General features: G+C 44.6%; 1 protein-coding gene across 1 annotated transcript in view; it reads right to left on the bottom strand.

Annotated features, from left to right (window-relative positions):
* CLCN4 (Cl-/H+ antiporter 4) overlaps positions 1-6826 on the bottom strand; it is a 55324-nt gene extending 48498 nt beyond the window's left edge. The window contains exons 1-2 of the mRNA XM_083172592.1: positions 6675-6826; positions 1902-2056 (exon numbers count right to left, since the gene is read on the bottom strand). The gene's annotated coding sequence lies outside the window, so the exon portion shown is untranslated. The remainder of the gene's footprint in view (positions 1-1901; positions 2057-6674) is intronic.
* Positions 6827-18837: the final 12011 nt, after the last annotated feature.

The following is an 18837-nucleotide window of genomic DNA, read 5'->3' as shown; positions in this document are numbered from 1 at the left end:
AATTCAGATAAAAAATATTAAAATTAGGTACTGTATATTGTGTTTAGATATCACAGAAGTGTGGTGAGGGACAGGATTTGCTTCTGTTTGTCCACATGTTATGATTGGCAGCCACCAGCACTGGTTTTGCCTGTTACATTGCCCATAAATATGAATTGATCCTAGTCCACCAACCCAAGGCACCCCTGCAAGTGTCCTGAGGCACCCCAGGGTGCCTAGGCACACAGTTTAGGAACCACTGGTATAAGGAGCAGAAGTGTAATTCAGAGTTCTGTGGCACATATATTATGTATCTATGAAGATATTAACAAAGTAAATGATACTATATGCAGTGTACTTATTAGGAGACAGGGGAGCCTGTGTGCAGTCTCTGTCCAGGCCCCCAACTCTGCAGTCACTAGTAGATGCCATGCCAGTGTAGTGCGCATGTGCAGGAGATTTTCCTACTGTGTGCAAAATGCCCAGAAAATGCAGTGGTTGCCATTTTGCCAGATGGGTAAATAGTCAAGAACTGGGTGCAGGATGTGTGGTGTACCCCCCCTGGTCCCAGGGCCATATGTGTACCACATGCCTTGTACAAATTATACATAGGCCACTGGTACATAGGACCTAAACCTTATAGTTTGTGTACATCTACAATGGTGGGATACCTATGTATGACCCATTCTGTACATGTGCTGTGTTGAGGCAAGCAGTGCATCCGGAGGCTCAGCATGATGAACAGGCTGTAACTGTTAAGGGGTGGGAAAGCAGGCAGTGATCCTGAAAACTGGAAGTGCAGAGACCAGGGTCTTCATCCCCCGAGTGTCACCTACAGAGGTGCAGGGCTAATCTGAGTAACTTCATGGTTACTCTGCGCATAGGTGCCGATTTATGTTTTTGCTGGTGGGTGCTCAAGCCAAAAATATAGGGGAGTGGCTTCATGGGAAAGGGGCGTGACCAAATAATTATACTGGTTTATATTACGCAGCACAGTTGTCTCCAATATTCAAATTATGGCAACAGTACAAAATACATAAATGCCCCTACAGTGCTAAATACATAAATGCCCATACAGTGCAGTTACAAAAATCCCCCCCACAGTGCCAAATACATAAATGCCCCCACAGTGCCAAATACATAAATGCCCACACAGTGTCAAATACATAAATGCCCCCACAGTGCAGGTACATAAATGCCCACACAGTACCTGTGCCAGCGACGAGGGAGGGGGAGTGCAGTGGGACATGGGCGGGTGGGCCTCTGCAGAGCAGGTGGGTGCTCATCAATTTCCGTGGGTGCTCGGGCCCTCAAGCACCCACGGAATCGGCACCTATGACTCCACGGCTGATGCTGCATCTTAGGATGTAGCACTCAGAGCTGCAATGCCAGCAGGAGGCACCTTTTTTCTTTAGGCGCCATCTGCTGTATTAGAATATTTTCACATTACTGTTGCATGTCTGAAACAGGCCCTAAAGCTGGGCATACATTAGGCGATTTACAATGCAATTTTGGGCTCTTTTCATGCGATTGTGGTGAGCAGTCGCAGGAAAAGTGTCGCATGTGATTTACAGCAGGTCCGATGCAATGTTTGGTCCGTCATGCATCGCACCGGAGCCTGCGAGTCACACCAGCTGCAGAAGCAAGCATTTAGATTGCATCTATGCCAGGCAGGCTTGGCTGGGAACGCATGCAATATGTTATATGTGAAAGGACGACATACGCTATATCGCATGCAATCCTGCCTCCCGGATAGACCCAGGTGGCTCAAAGGGGGACTGCATGTGACTTCTCGTAGGGAAGAAGTCACACAAGTGTATGGGGGCCTTTAGGTTACATAGCCTATGATCCAATATGCATTATTTACTGTAAACTTTGTATTTGGATGTAACATAATCGCAATAATGTAACCAAACAGTTACCTGCTTTGTTGCTAAGCTGTTATGATTGTAATATTAATACAGTAAAGAAAAAGAAACAAAGTCATCATTCTGGAGAAGGTGAGGAAGCCACTGTTATAATCCAAGCTCAGTGAGCTGCAGCATCCATGGAAACAAAGCTCCCATGTAAGAGTCGTCTAAAAATAAGGAAAGATAAAGTTATATTACGGTTACACATACACAATAATCTGCATAAAAACTCAATGCTTATGTGGGCACGTCGAGAAAACAATGGATGTTCCCATATGACAGTCCCTTGCCCGTCCCCCTCTATGCGAACGCCTCAGCGACTGTGATAGTCGCCAAAGGCGTTCGCACATCGGGTGAACACATGTGTATATTTGCCGCTACGCATGCGCACCATCGGCCCCCGCAGAAAATTCGGGTCTGAATTAGGGCCTTTGTCCTTAGCCTACTGGCAGCCACACGTTTTTCTGTGGAGACAGCCAATCCAGCATTGAGCGGAGTCAGACAGCGCTGGGGGTTATGCGCGGGCTGGATGCGGTTGCGACAGGTGGGCGGGTAGATGTGCTGACTGCTGTGAGGTGAGTGGAGTCAGCTGGTGTCAGGGGATCTTTTGTTCTGGATGACGGGGGGGGGGGGGTCAAAGGGGGCAGCCTCCCAAGCCCCACCTATCTGAGGTGCCCAAAGCAGCCTCCCACTCAGTACCTCAACTAACCTTCCTCCCCCCTCAGCCATCCAGAACACCTGGGGTGGGTCAGGCTGAGTGGGGGGGGGGGGGGGGTAAGGGTTAAGCCACAGGGTAAGAGGGTTTGGCAATAGAGGGGAGGGTCAGGATTAGGCTGCCGGGGGGGTGGTTAGTGTGATAGAGGGCAGGCCACATGGTGAGGTAGGGCATCAGAGTGGTAGAGGGCAGTCCACACGGTGAGGGTTTGCATTAGTGTGAAAGAATGCAGGCAACAGAGTGAGGGATTGCATCACTGTGATAGAGTGCAGGCCTCTGGGTGAGGGAGAGCGACAGTGTGAGAGCAGAGGTCGCGGGGTGAGGGAGGGCATCAGTGTGATAAGTCACAGCCCGCAGGGTGAGGGAGCATGTCAGTGCGATAGAGAGCAGGCCACAGGGTGACGAAGCACATCAGTGTGATTTTGCACAGGCCGCAGGGTGAGGGATTGCGTCAGTGTGATTTTGTGCAGGCCGCATGGTGAGATATTACGTCAGTGTGATAGAGGGGTGAGGGAAAGAGTTGGTGTGATAGAGTGCAAGGTGTGATAGAGCGCAGGCTGCAGAAATAGGGCTGCTCCAAGAAATACATTTAGCCTGCTTGCATTTTCCGCACTGATGTTCAGATTCCGCCATCCTGAGATGGCGAATCTGAACGCCATGGAGAAGCAGGAAGCAGAACTTTCCATCCCTTCATGAATTGCACTCACCATACTAAAGTATGGAGCTGGAGTGCCGCTGGAAAAATTAGGAACTGCATTAAAAATATTTTTTTTCTTGGATTTATGGTTATTATTTTATGCAAACAAGTTAAGTATTTTTTAGCTGATCTTAAGGTACTTGTGTATTATAGTGGCGCCCCCGATGTACATCGTACGATGAACGTATCGCATGCCATGTACCCGATGGCATGCGATGCGACGCGATTTTGACCCCCTATACGGTGAAAAATCGTATAAGCACCCTAAAGGGTGCTTACAATGTTAAATGCACCCCCACGCCACCCCCCCACTATAAACGTAAACCCGAAGCGTGGCGAGCACAGCGAGCCCGCGAGGGGCGGCGGTACGCGTCCTACGACCTTTTCATACCCCCACTATCCACGTCGGCGTGGAGTTGAGAATAGAATAGTGTGGCGAGCGCAGCGAGCCACCGAGCCCGAAGCGTGGCGAGCGGACGCGGATACCTTCACAGGTAAACGCGTCCCTTCGCGGGCTTCACAGGTATCCGCGTCCCCTCGCCACTCTTCGGGCTCGGTGGCTCGCTGCGCTCGCCACACTATTCTATTCTCAACTCCACGCCGACATGGATAGTGGGGGTATGAAAAGGTCGTAGGACGCGTACCGACGCCCCTCACGGGCTCGCTGCGCTCGCCATGCTTCGGGTTCACGTTTATAGTGGGGGGGGGTGGCGTGGGGGTGCATTTAACATTGTAAGCACCCACGTTTATAGTGGGGGGGTGGCGTGGGGGTGCATTTAACATGGTATAAGCACCATTAGGGTGCTTATACCATGTTAAATCGCATCGCATCGTATGGCATTGTATATCGCGTCGCATCGCATACCATCGTATGCGTTATGGTATGCGATGCGATGGGCGCCGCCAAAATACACAAGTACCGATCTTAATACTAAAAGCATTATTTTGATGCAAAAACTTAAAAAATTGGACAGTTTGGTAATTATTTTGGCTTATGGGTGCCTTGATGAAATCATGGAGACCCATTTGGTGCCTTAAACTAAAAAAGTTTAGGAACCACTGCCTCATCCAATTGTAACCTTTGCATTCTTATCTTATATTAGTCAAATCCCTGCTGTAGCTCATGATCTCTCAGCTGTCTGTACAGCTCTATTGTTTACTTCTTTATCTCAGTAACATGCAAAATGGCTTCTATTGAGTACAAACTTAAGTCAAAAGAAAGAAGACATTTGGTGCTTTGCCTGGAGAGTATGGCGGGAGGCGGTGTACTAGCACCGTAACCTGTTTATCAGCCAAAAACTGCTTCACAGAGAGAGCTGTATGGGTTGGTGCATTGTCCTAAATGAGGATGAAACCATTTTCCATAGCTGCTTGAATTTGTTCCATAATATATGTACAACTTTTCTTTTAGCTTTCATTCAGCTCAGCAGTGAGAAGCATTGGAACCATCTTACCACAAACTTTTCTCAAAAAAAGATCTTCAAGCAAAACTTGCCTAAAATCTGTGAACTTGTGCTGTGGTTTTGTGAGTAATACCGAAACGTAGAAATATCTAACTGGAAGTGTTAATACTTTATTTTTATCAATTGACAAATGCAAAGTAAATTAACAGAAGGGAATCTAAAGTAAATCAATATTTGGTGTGACCACCCTCTTCCTTTAAAACAGCATCAGTTCATCTAGGTATACATGCACAAAGTCAGGGCGTTTGTAGGATAATTCAGACCGTTTATTGAAAGTTAGCACATGCGGATCAAACCGCGCATGTGCCAGGCCAAACAGAATCAGCAATTGCTCTATTTACAGGCCCTTCACAAGTTGATTGACAGGAAGCTGCCATTTGTAGGTATCACCCAGCTGCCCTCTGGAGGTAGGTGTGATATAGGCATGTAACCCTGCTCTGTTATGCAGGCATGGATGTCAGCAGCCATGCTGTGTAATGCAGGTGTGATGTCAGTGTGTAGCCCTGCCATATACTGTAAGTGTGAGGTCAGCATTTAACCTGATGAGTAATGCTGGTGTAAGGTCTGTGTGCAGCCTTGCCATATAAGTATGATATCAGTGTGTAGCCCTGCCGTGTAATGTAGGTGTGATGTCGGCATCTAGCCATGATGAGTCAAGCATGTGTGATGTCAGCGTGTAGCCCTGTTGCATAATGTTGGTGTGATGATGGCATATAGCCCTGCCGTACAATGGAAGTGTGATGTCAGCGTGTATTCCTGCAGTGTAATATAGGTGTGATGTCAGACTGTAGCGCTGATGAGTAATGCAGGTCTGATGTCAGCACATGTAGCCCTGATGAGTAATGCTGGTGTGATGTCAGCATGTAGCCCTGATGAGTAATGCTGGTGTGATGTCATTATGCAGCCCTGATGAGTAATGCAGGTGTGATGTCAGCATGTAGCCCTGATGAGTAATGCTGGTGTGATGTCAGCATGTAACCTGGTGAGATGTCAGCATGTAGCCCTAATGTGCACTGTAGGTGTGATGTCAGCATGTAACCCTGATGAGTAATGCTGGTGTGATGTCAGCATGTAGCCCTGATGAGTAATGCTGGTGTGATGTCAGCATGTAGCCCTGACGGGCACTGTAGGTGTGATGTCGGTAGCCCTGATAAGTAATGCAGTGCATAGCCCTGCCGTGCAATGTGTAGCAAGTACTGCCCATGTTTTCACCTCCAGTGACACAGAGCACACCCCTGAGTGACAATAGATAATTTTACACCCATAGGTGGAGCTAGAGACTGTGATCCGTGCACTCAATGGCATGGCACTTTATAATGTGGACTATGATCTTCCTGAAACTGCTTTCCAAAAGTATGCAAGTATAGAATATGTTCTATGTACAGTACATTCAACAGCACACGTACAGTATATTCATTTTATTTTCAAAACACATGTGTAATCTATGCTTACACAGACAATAAAAGGCCATGTGAATGCTACAGCCAGTCTTTAATGGAAAGATACAGAATTATATACATACATATATATATATACATATATATATATATATTCATTATTGCAATCTGCTGTATATTCACAACAAAACTGATGGTCATACTGCATTATCTGAACATGCTGTGAGATGTCTAATCCCAGATTATAGAGATCTATTTACATATATCATAGGCGTGCATTTTCTCTACATACTAATTATCCGTGCAATGAATTATGTATGCAGTTTAACATTCGGTAACAAAAAGCCTTTATCTCCACACTTGGACAAAAGGCCTTCACGGCTCCATATGGTAGAAATTCTGTAGAGATGTCAGCTGCCTCGAGAAATGCATGGTATTGATATCTGAATCAGTTTTTCCTTGCTAGCTAACCAATTAGTTTTTATGCAGAAGATGCAGCCACACTGCTCTTACCTGCAATGCAACATCCTTCAGCTCAGGCCCATAGATACACACAGCATCATTCTTCCAGGTTGTAAAGCTACTGAAACAATGATGTCACAGAGAGGAAGTAGAAGAAGTCATGTGATTTAAATCTCCTTTTTCAGAAAGCCTCCATCCGTCAAGGACTGATTTAAAGTAACAATGACCTGTTCTCATGGGAATATCAATGTGTGCACTTGTTTCTTTTTATGTGCTGTCAGATTACATTATTATGGGCTAGCGTGAAGTAAAATACCAGTAAGGCTTTGCATACAAAAGACAGATTAGCATCTTAAATTCTTTTGCCAAGGAACATTTCTATTCACAAGCATTCAAACCACAAATCTGGTATTTTTGATTTGCGTATAATAAATATTTGAAAACCTATTACTGGCAGACAGAATGAAGCTTTGTTCTTACTTGTCAATGAACACAATTCTGTTGCTGTAACATTATATTAGCTGAAAAATATAACCTACTGTAGCAAGATTAACTTCACATGTACGATGCCTGTGATCTTATCCTGGGAACCGCACAATGGTGTATTCCATGTTATACATTTCATACAAAAAGTAAATTCTATAAGGCACCACAATATTGTAAATATATAAAGGGGAAGATGCAAGAAATGTTGCAATTGTTTTCTTTTTTTCAAAGATTTGTTCCGACAGGTAAAATGGTTACAAGATAAACCTTATATGTTAATAATATAAAATATCAACTTTCGAAAGAAATAAACGAAATACCTGGGCCCAGGCTTGCTGGAGGGGCCCATCAGAGGCCCTGGTCCGACTCCCCCCCCCCCCCTTCCCCCCTCCCAGGCATCAGCAGCACACAGACTGTATGTGCTGTGCTGACAGCAGGCTCAGCATGAGTGTCTCACTGACAGCATGAGAGCTCTTGCTGAGCCTGCTGTCAGCACAGCACATGCTGTAGGTGTGTGCTGCTGCTGAGAGGGGGGGGGGCGACAATAACACTCCTAAATATTTTGGGGGCGTTGCCTAATTGCAGGAGGTGACCACGCCTCCCACAATTAGGCCACTCCCCCAAAATTTTACCAGGGCCTGACATACCTCTCGGCGGCCCTGGAACCAGCACCAGGCCCAAACTATTATATTTATACTACCGGTAGTTCCTCTGGGCAAAGCATTAATCCCTGTGCCTAGTCAGCCCAGGTAGGGACAATATATAGTGCATCAGATGCATTGTCAGCAGGATGGTGGGGAGCGGGTGAAAATAGTCCCCAGTAGGTCACACTGGAGCTGCTGTGGACTGATTTGATTTAGATTTCTCTTGTTCACTCACTTTGCATTTTGTTAACTGATACAAATAAATTAACACTTGTATTTCTGAAGCATTCTCACTTTGCAGCACTTTTTCCACACCAGCCTAGAACTTTTGCACAGCACTGTATCTGAACAAGCGTGATCCTTACATTCAGTCCTATTTATCAATGTATAGTAAGTTTTACATCAGGATTTGTCTGCAGCATGCTGCGGGTAATCACTGTGCTGCTGCGCTGCACTGTACTGGTGAGAGTCCCAGGCAGCATAATTTTGGCAGTATACTGATGTAGTGGTGACATCAGCCATGCAGGAGGCCAGCAGACTTTCTGCTGACTCTGGTCACTGTGCACCACAATGTAGTACTTTGCCAGCTGACTGCTGGTCCACCAATGGAAATTTTGGTACTTGTTTCCTAGCACGGCGCCCGTCGTGGGTCATCGCATACCTTAAGTTAAGGTATGCGATGGACACGACCGACGTGATTTTAGGGCTATTTTTAGCCTTTTCCCCGACAATTAAAATATTGCGTCCATCGTATGCCTTAACTTAAGGTATGCGATGCGACAGACGCGACCGATGCGATTTAACATTAAATGCATTGTATTCAATGTTAAATTCCTATGTAAAATCAGGTCCATTGTATGCCATTATAATGGCATACAATGCGACCGATGCGATGGACCCGATTTTACATAGGGAACAATGTTAAATGGCCCAATGGACCCGATTTTTGAGTGTATACCCACCCTGATGGGTAATTTGTGTGTAAAATGCCCCCCCATCGTTAACGCCACCCCACGATGAACGCCAACCCGAAGCATGGCGAGTGCAGCGAGCCCGCGAGGGGCAGCGGTACGCGTCCTCCGACCTTTTCATACCCCCACTATCCACGTCGGAGTGGAGTTGAATTTTTATAGTGTGGCGAGCGCAGCGAGCCACCGAGCCCGAAACGTGGCGAGCGCAGTGAGCCCCGCGAGGGGAAGCGTAATACCTGTGAAGTAATGCGTGTGCACTCGCCACGCTTTGAGCTCGGTGGTTCGCTGTGCTCGCCACACTATATAAAATCAACTCCACGCCGATGTGGATAGTGGGGGTATGAAAAGGTCGGAGGACGCGTACCGCCACCGCTCGCCACGCTTCGGGTTGGCGTTAATCGCGGGGTGGCGTTAACAATGGGGGGGCATTTGACCCATCAGGGTGGGGATACAATGAAAATTGGGGTTTGGGGGGCATTTAACATTGGGGCCAATGTAAAATCGGGTCTCAGGGACAATTTTACATTGGTTCCAATGTAAAAATCGCATAGATCGCATTGCATGCGATTTGGTTGCATGCGATGCGATCTACGCGATTTTTTAGGACCCGATGGATACAATTTTTATCGCTGGCACCGTGCTAGAAAACAAGTACCGACATTTTTCATTAGCTCAGCTGATTGCATTCCACAATATATAAATAGGTTCCAGCTGTATTTCCTGGTTGCCTAAGCTTCGTGGCACTTCAGCCACGTAACAAGGCTTCTGACTGTGGGTAGTAAGATTTCCAGTACTCCATTGAAAGGCTAACTGCTCCTCATACTGGTTGTAATCCAGCACCTGTTATTTAGGTTCAGCCCAGCGCCTGTTATCCATGTTTCAGTCCAGCAACTCTTAATTAGGTTGCAGCCCAGTAGCTATTATCCAGGCTCTAGCACAGCACCTGTTTTCTAGGTTTCAGACCAGCATCTATTATCCAGGTGTCAGACAAGCACCTGTTATCAGATTCCAGCACAGAGCATAGAAGTATATCCTGTTCCAGCCCAGACCAGAGAAGTATATATGGTTCCAGCCATGACCAGAGAAGCATATATACAGATTCAGCCCAGACCTGAGAAGCTTATCTGGTTCCAGCCCTGACCAGAGAAGTGCAATATTGGTTGCAGCACAGTTCCTGTCTTTAGCCAGCCTAGCCCAGCATGAGTGCAATACAGGTTCCAGCCCAGTTCCTGTTAATAGCCAGTATGGCCCAAAGCAAGTACTATACCAGTTTCAGCCCAATTACTGCCCAGTTCGAATGCAGTAACAGTTCCAGCCTGGTTCCTGTCTATAGCCAGTGCAGTCTGGTTTGAGTGCATTACCGGCTCCAGCCTGGTTACTGTCTATGGGGTTTATTCAGAGATGATTAATGTTGTGTGAATTTGCATCAATTATTGAATGACTGCGCACGCATGAATACGGATCGCAGTACGCATACACGGCGACAAGCAGCAAAAAAAAAAAATCTGTATTTGATTGACAGGAACTTTTCATTTGTGGATGGTAACCAAACTCTTTTATTAGTTTATTCTACTTTGGCTACTGTAGTTCTGGCCTCTAGTACAACACTAGCAATTCCAGCTTTGTCACCACCAGTTGTCAGTACAACCAAGTCTCATCTGCAGATAAAAACTGAGCAAATATGTTAAAAACCATTTCTCCTGGGAGTGCAACCTTCTCTCATAATTACTCTTGGACTCCTCAAGTTACTTAATCTTGATTGTTTGAATATTTTAGTTGCAGAGCCTTCTGTCCAATATTACCCTGACGATTTCTGAATTTATTGGAAGTACTTTCAGCTCAGTGAAAACTTTTACTCAAAATATTGTGATCAAATAAATTATTGTTTCAGATTCCTTTAAGAACCAATCTTTCATTTCTTGGGCAGAGTAAGAATATGTTCCACGGCACCCTGCAGTCCAGGGAAGTGGAACCACTGCGTCACAGATAGTTTCACATCGGCTTCTACTGTGGTGGTTCAGGTTACCTTACCAGAGACTGTTCCCTTCCCAAGAAAATAAATGGAGATATGTCTCAGCATCACAGCATCTGTGCCTTTAAGTCATCTTATGTGCCATCTGCATAACCCATCTCTGCTAATTCTGGCAGGGGTGTCAAGAAGGTTGCCCAAAAAGAGACTAAATTTTATGATTGTGATGCTGTTACTAGAAGTTCTTATCTCAAGTTTGGGAAGAGGTTGTTCAAGTCTCTCATCACCAGGAAGAGGTCAGATATCATAGTCACTGGTAGGACATTTGTTAATTTGTCCAGAGAGGCATCCGATGTTCCCATAGCCCCTAAAAGCCATCTGTTCTTGCAGCCTCTGGCTTGTGTGTTATAACTGCTCAAGCTAAGAGAAGGGTCTCCAGATAAGCCTCCAGAGTTCCAGCCCCAAGAGAGGTATCCAGGGCCAAGATCCTAGTCTGAATGTATCGAGCCACAGATACAAATATGAACTCCTATCTGGACTCATATATTGAGAGAGCTGCCATGTTGATAGTCAGCATGGTCCAGGTCCAAGATGGACCATGCGAACAGATTCTACCTGTTCTGGCTCCAGCTGGATCCAGTTTGCTTTGGTTCCATGCAAATCAAGAGTCTCTGGACCTTATTCGATCCCATTCATCGGTCCAAAGATTCCTCCAGTTCCACCAGGTCCTCATTCAAATTCAGAGTGGTTTCCTCAAATTCCAATTTTGTTATACTTCAGCCACATTACTAGGCTCTTGACTGTTGGTAGTCAGATTTACAGGACGCCTTCCGAAGGCTAACTGCTACTTGTACTGGTTCCAGCCCAGCACCTGTTATCCAGGACCAGGCCAGCACCTGCTATCCAAGATCCAGCCCAGCACCTGTTATCCAGGTTCCAGCCCAGCCCCTGTTATCCAGATTCCAGCCCAGACCTGAGAAAACTATTTTACATTCAAGATTTCAACTTAAAATAAAGTTGAAAAGTTGTCTGTATGAAACTCTGTGGTATAGGTAAATGACAAAAATATATATATAGGGCCTGAATTTAAGTTTGACTTAAGTCCAAATATGGTCATAGCTCCTGAAAATGTACAAAATTTGTAAGTGCCATAGAAAGCAATCACAGACTAAGCATTCTCCACACAACGTATATCTTAGTGCCATCCCCATCTGCAGGGTGCCCAAATGTTTGCAGACACCATTTTTTGGTTTATGTTATTTTGAAAGTGTAAAATCATGGGTCTTCAAACTGTGGCCCTCCAGATGTTGTGAAACTACATGTCCCAGCATGCATTGCCACATTTTTTCCTATTAAGAGCATGCCAAAACTGTCAGGGCATGCTGTGACATATAGTTCCACAACATCTGGAGGGCCACAGTTTGAAGACCCATGAAAATGATGGAAATAAATTCAAACTTTTTTTGACATGTTGTAAGAATGTCTAATCTGTAATTTGATGCCTTTTGGAGGTTTTCCATCTTTCCTTGGCTTGTTTTTGCACATTAAAATTAAGTTTTGCCTGGGGTGCCCAAACTTTCGATCCCCACGGTAGATCCCCAATGTGGCATTGTCTCTGTGAAAAGGGTATAGCCTCATGGGCTGGGGACATGGCCTTGTGAGTTGAGGCTTAGTCTTGCAGGCTCAGTGCATGGCCTTTTAGCAAGTCATTGCGGGGGTCCAGGAGATGGAGGCTTCCCTCGGAGAGTGCCTTTGGTTGCAGTGCCGGCTCCTACACCGGACAGGATTCTGCACTTATTATTACTACAGTGCAGTATTTGGCTCCTTTTACTGAGCAGGAGTCACCACTATGTTGTCATCCCTCAGCAGGGGACACCTGTGTTTGGCCTGTACCCCCCAAGTGATGCCACTGGTTAGAGGACAGTGCACTCACACACTGTTTCCTTCCAGTGCATACAAGCTGGACACTAGGAGCTGTGACCTCTGGTGAGGCACCATCATTACTGTGTTTTGTGTCACAGTAATATACCTCTCGAATTTCAGTACATTTTAGTTTCAAATTAACTGGACAATTATTGGTAATAGCAACAGCAGAGTTTGCTACTTGATAGAACCTTGTTCCACATGTTTGCCAAGTAATAAGCTCTTTAGTGGAGTAAAGGGTCCACTGTTGGCACTGAGATACAGCCATGGGTATTTGAGATCCAGAGCATGCATACAACTAAAGTTGTGCCAGTGTTTTGTACCAGCAACAAGATGGTGCAACATCTGCTTCTGTGAAAACAGCTGTTATTGGTATAGTCTGGAAGTGTGGGGAATTTCAGAGCTGATAGCAGTAGGGGTGCTGGGATGGATCCCAGTGACTGTGCTCTGGATCGTTGATGATTTAGTTAAAAAAGAATCAAGATCTAAATGCCAGGAAATGTCGGAGGTGAACGCTAGTTTAAAAGAAACACATGTTATAACTGGGGAGATTTTGGAATCTATTACACTTGAAACAGATGAATATGAAAATCAATAAATGGGATTTATATTTCTGTATGGTGAGTGGAGAAAATAACATAACAAGAAGTTAAAATCTACATCAATAATGATGGGTTTGGTATATTTCCCCAACAGTTGGGATTCCGACAGTCATTAGTCAGACGTCGGAATCCTTACTGCACAGTGTGGGGAGCACAATGAAGCCCCTTGCAGGCTCGCTGCGCTCGCCACGCTGCGGGCACGGTGGTGTGCTGCACTCGCCACCTATTTGATTCTCCCTCTATGGGGGTCGTGGACCCCCACGAGAGAGCAGTCGGGATTCCGACGTCTGAGGAATGACTCTGGGAATCCCAACTGTCGGGGAGCCGTCCGGCACCCAATAATGACATTGGGCTTTATTGTGAGCAGTAGGCACTGGAGTCCAGCATTAGAGAAGGGAGAAATGAATGATGAGGGGCTAAATTTACCAAAATAAAAAATAGCAATAATATTTAATGCAAAGCTCACATAGTTTTGTATATACAGATGGAGCCCCTCTCCTTCACTCTCAGTGCTCGCCTAAACCTCCCCGCTGGGGTGCGCTGGCGGAGAGGGACTCCACCAGACTAGGACACGCGTGAGTCTCGCACGCATGCGAGTTCCAGTCACTCGGCGGTTGGGCGGAGTGAACCTGCCCGTCTCCGCTTCAGGGAGATGGGCAGGGTTAGGGGGGGTCTGGGGCGGGGGTGGGGACCGGCGATGGCGGCGGCAGGGAGCTCCATCGGAACAGGGCATGTGAGCATCTCGTTCGCACGCACCCCCTTCCGACGGCTCGCGGGGGCTGGTGGCTGGCGATGGCAATGAAGAGGCCGGCTCCATCTGTAATATCATTTTTGATTAAATATTGATCATCAGTTTGATACAAAATGTACAATTCATTAGACATTACAGATGAAGGGGCCAGAGTATTATTAAGGGGTAAATTTACTTAGATGGGAGTTCTGTTGAAGAGATGCTGCCCATAGCAACCAATCAGTCTACTTCTTATTTTTTTAGCACTTTTTAGAAGATAAAACTGTAGATAGAATCTGATTGGTTGTTATGGGCAACATCCCATCTCTCATTAAAGATGTCACTCCCATCAAGGGTAGAGATCACCATAAAATAAATGGAGGTCTAGGGTGTATCACGATCCGGGTATTACAGCATGCATACTTACCATCCAGATTCCTTAGAAGACTTGCGCTGTGCTCCAGACACTTCTATCGGCGCTGTGTCCGCTCTGGTAAAATGATAATAAACCCTCGCACTTCAGCGCCTCTACACCAACACAAACAAATTATAAGAGAATATGTCCCTTATTTTGTCCACATCTGCATATGGGGTATTAATCCAAGCTCAAGTGGCTATCCATATGATTACATAAAAGATAAGAAAAAAATATCAATCATAGCGTAACACAATTTAATATTCTTACTATAGCATAAAATAATTCCCATAGAAATGGAACAATTACCAAAAGCAGTGGAGAACTTTTCTTAAAAATAGTTCTTAAATAAGCATGTAAAAACAACAACACAGGGATCCTAAAACTGCAAGTAGAGGGCAATTACCAAGTCCAGTGGAGAACTAGAAGAAAATCAGTTCTCATTGCACGCTCTGCACGCAATGTGCAACATCAGCAGTCTACCGGTGCCGCTGTCCGTGCGGCTGCACTCCGCTCTCTGCCTGTCCTTCCTGAAGTCCAGCTTCAGTCTCCTGCGGCTTCCACATCGCCGCCATTACAGTAGGCCTCACACCATGTGCCAAACAAACAAGGCTTCCTGCCTTTCCTAGACATGGGAGCAGCCATGTCTTTCCTGTCACATGTCCTGTTTACAGCCAATTCTGTCGATGCCTCACTCTGGCTAATTACCCAGCCATTCAGATTCCACTTCTCCTACTATCTATGCTGGGTAAGTAAGGCCATTTGCCAGTGCTACTGATCTCATCCTGAGTGTATTACCTGCAAGGTGTCTCTCTTTGTCTCTGTAATGCCATATTCATTGTATTGTATGTTTAGATCCTCTTACACCTTAGTATGCCTTATCATGCCAATCTGCGCTATATTTATGCCATGGCATGTGTATGGCCAAACTACAGCAAAGATAAGTGTGGCTACATCTGTATGGGTTGGTCAGTGGGCAGTGTACACACATTAGCAGATGTAATAATATATCGGCATCTGATTTTATATAGTGTGGCGAGCGCAGCAAGCCACGAGCCCGAAGTGTGGCGAGCGGACGCGTATTACTTTACATGTGTTCTGTGTCCGCTCGCCATGCTTCGGGCTTGGTGGCTCGCTGCGCTCGCCACACTATATAAAATCAACTCCACACCGACGTGGATAGTGGGGGTATGAAAAGGTCGGAGGACGCGTACCACTGCGCTCGCCACGCTTCGGGTTGGCGTTGCTAGTGGGGGTGCTTTTAACATACTAAGCACCCATCACGTTTCATTATCTTATAGGGGGCATTTTTAACATTGAAAAACCCATTAGGGTGCTTATACAATTTTAAATCGCATACCATTGTATATGCGATACAATGCCATACACTGGCATACAATGCGATGGTATACAATTTAAAATTGTATCACATCGCCTGCCATCGCATCGCATACCATCGTATGCCTTATGGTCTGCGATGGGATGGGCGCCGTGCTAGTACACAAGTCCCGGGCAACCCTATTTAATGGACAAGGAGTGGCTCTGATCCTCATAATTGTGGCCTCACTTGCTGTATCATACCCTCCAACATGACCCATTCCATTAGGTACAAAATGCTCTGCTCCCGGACTTCCCTCTTAATGTATGATTGCCATCACCTGTGTTGATCTAGTTAATTTATAAGAAATGTGTGCCAACACAGGTGATGGCAATTATACTTTAAGAGGGAAGTTCAGAAACAGAGCATTTTGTACCTGATGGAATAGGTCATGTTGGAGGGTATGCTGTATAAGACCTGCAGTACCTGGAATTTTACAGAGGAAAACATAGCCACATGTAATTGGGGCCATATCCGTGCCGTTCAGAACCAAGATTTGCTTTATTTTACAGCAATGAGGCACTACAATTATGTGAATTGCATCATCCAACCTTGTAGCCACCAACTTAAGTCTTGAAGTGGGAACCAAATTAGCCAACTTTGTTGGGAGGATAGGACAGTACCCTGAAATTGTCTCCTATAGCAAGTATGCTCTGTGCTATGTCATTGATGCTGAAAGGGGAGTGGCTGACCACAAGACTACAAAATGTATCAACAAATGTATTGTCTCTAGGACACTAGAACACTAGGTTTGCTTCAAAGTATACTGCTTTGTCCTAGGTAAAATTCCATTCATGCAACAGTCATATTTGAACTAGCATCACTGTGATTAGTATACTGCTTTGTCCTAGGTAAAATTCCATTCATGCAACAGTCATATTTGAACTAGCATCACTGTGATTAGTATACTGCTTTGTCCTAGGTAAAATTCCATTCATGCAACAGTCATATTTGAACTAGCATCACTGTGATTAGTATACTGCTTTGTCCTAGGTAAAATTCCATTCATGCAACAGTCATATTTGAACTAGCATCACTGTGATTAGTATACTGCTTTGTCCTAGGTAAAATTCCATTCATGCAACAGTCATATTTGAACTAGCATCACTGTGATTAGTATACTGCTTTGTCCTAGGTACAATTCCATTCATGCAACAGTCATATTTGAACTAGCATCACTGTGATTAGTATACTGCTTTGTCCTAGGTAAAATTCCATTCATGCAACAGTCATATTTGAACTAGCATCACTGTGATTAGTATACTGCTTTGTCCTAGGTAAAATTCCATTCATGCAACAGTCATATTTGAACTAGCATCACTGTGATTAGTATACTGCTTTGTCCTAGGTAAAATTCCATTCATGCAACAGTCATATTTGAACTAGCATCACTGTGATTAGTATACTGCTTTGTCCTAGGTAAAATTCCATTCATGCAACAGTCATATTTGAACTAGCATCACTGTGATTAGTATACTGCTTTGTCCTAGGTAAAATTCCATTCATGCAACAGTCATATTTGAACTAGCATCACTGTGATTAGTATACTGCTTTGTCCTAGGTAAAATTCCATTCATGCAACAGTCATATTTGAACTAGCATCACTGTGATTAGTATACTGCTTTGTCCTAGGTAAAATTCCATTCATGCAACAGTCATATTTGAACTAGCATCACTGTGATTAGTATACTGCTTTGTCCTAGGTAAAATTCCATTCATGCAACAGTCATATTTGAACTAGCATCACTGTGATTAGTATACTGCTTTGTCTTAGGTAAATGTACAAATTTATTTTTAAAATTAGATAGTGACTTAAAATTGACTAGTGACTTGGACATGGTCTGTAACATCTCACCATTTGCTTATCTCAGTTTTATTGCTCACTTTCTCTAGTGGGAGAGGGGCATTGGGTGCGGTCTTAATTACTGAAGTTAGAAACAGCTTTTACAGATCTACTTATTAGAGTATTGGAGGCTGACTAAGCCTTGGCTGGCTATAGAAATCTGGCTTTAGAAATTTTGTCAGAATTCAAAGTAGGAAGATTCTAAGTAGGAATATACAACCGCACACTGTCGCCTGGACTTAAACTGGACAGAAACTGAAGGAAACTACAATCAACACAAGTGTAACTCTTAACTGCTAAAACTTTGAATATTACTCTTTCTGCTTGCATATGCACTGTCTGTTTTAAAAATGCACAGCTGTACCTCTAATGACTTTAGCTCTCCTGCTCTTCCATTGATAATAGGTGTCCCCCAACATTTTATTCTTGGCCCTCTTCTTCTCTATCTCTATATGTCCTCTCTGGGTGAGCTTATTTGCTCACTTAACTTCCACTACCACCTCTATGCTGATAATACTAAAATCTACCGATCCTTTCCTGATCTCTCTCCCTCTATCCTCACTCATATCTCCAACTGTTTCTCTGCTGTCTACTCTTGGATGACCCAGCACTTTTTTAGACTTAAAATATTAAAGACTAAGCTGACCTCTTCCCACCCTCCTGCATAAAACCTGACAATCTCTCAACCTAACCTGTTTATGCTCACTTCTTCGCCTTCTGTGTCACCCCATTCTGTCTAACCCTCCCCTTTAGAATGTAAGCTCTCACGAGCAGGGCCCTCTCTCCTTATGTGCCTTTCAAAGAATATATAAACCTTTGCCACCCTGATAATTGCTTCAGTGTCCTGTCCCCTGGTGCACCTATCCATATTAACCATGTACTTGTCCGAAACTGTCTTGTACTGTAATTTGTTATGTGTTTTTGATTATAACTATGCTCTGTAAAGTGCTGCGGAATCTGTGTGCGCTATATAAGAAACTGTTAATAAATAAATAAAGTGTTCTATTCAATATACATTTTACATCGTTTTTCTCAACTCTATTCATAATTTTTTTTTTTTTTTGCCTTTTAGGAATTTCAAAGGATTATACAAAGTGATGGGCTTATATCTATCTATATATAAAAAAATATTTAAAAAGCACTAATCCATGGCAATCACCGTTCCACAATTTGGGGTGCAACACACTCTGTGACCACATTGTTTAGACAGAATATTTATTAAATAACAATAATAGTGTAGATTTAGTCAATAG

Source organism: Crinia signifera, chromosome 2 (genome assembly GCF_055691185.1).
Source record: "Crinia signifera chromosome 2, ASM5569118v1, whole genome shotgun sequence".
NCBI classification, from domain to species: domain Eukaryota; kingdom Metazoa; phylum Chordata; class Amphibia; order Anura; family Myobatrachidae; genus Crinia; species Crinia signifera.
This window is presented reverse-complemented; position numbering and strand designations above follow the sequence as displayed.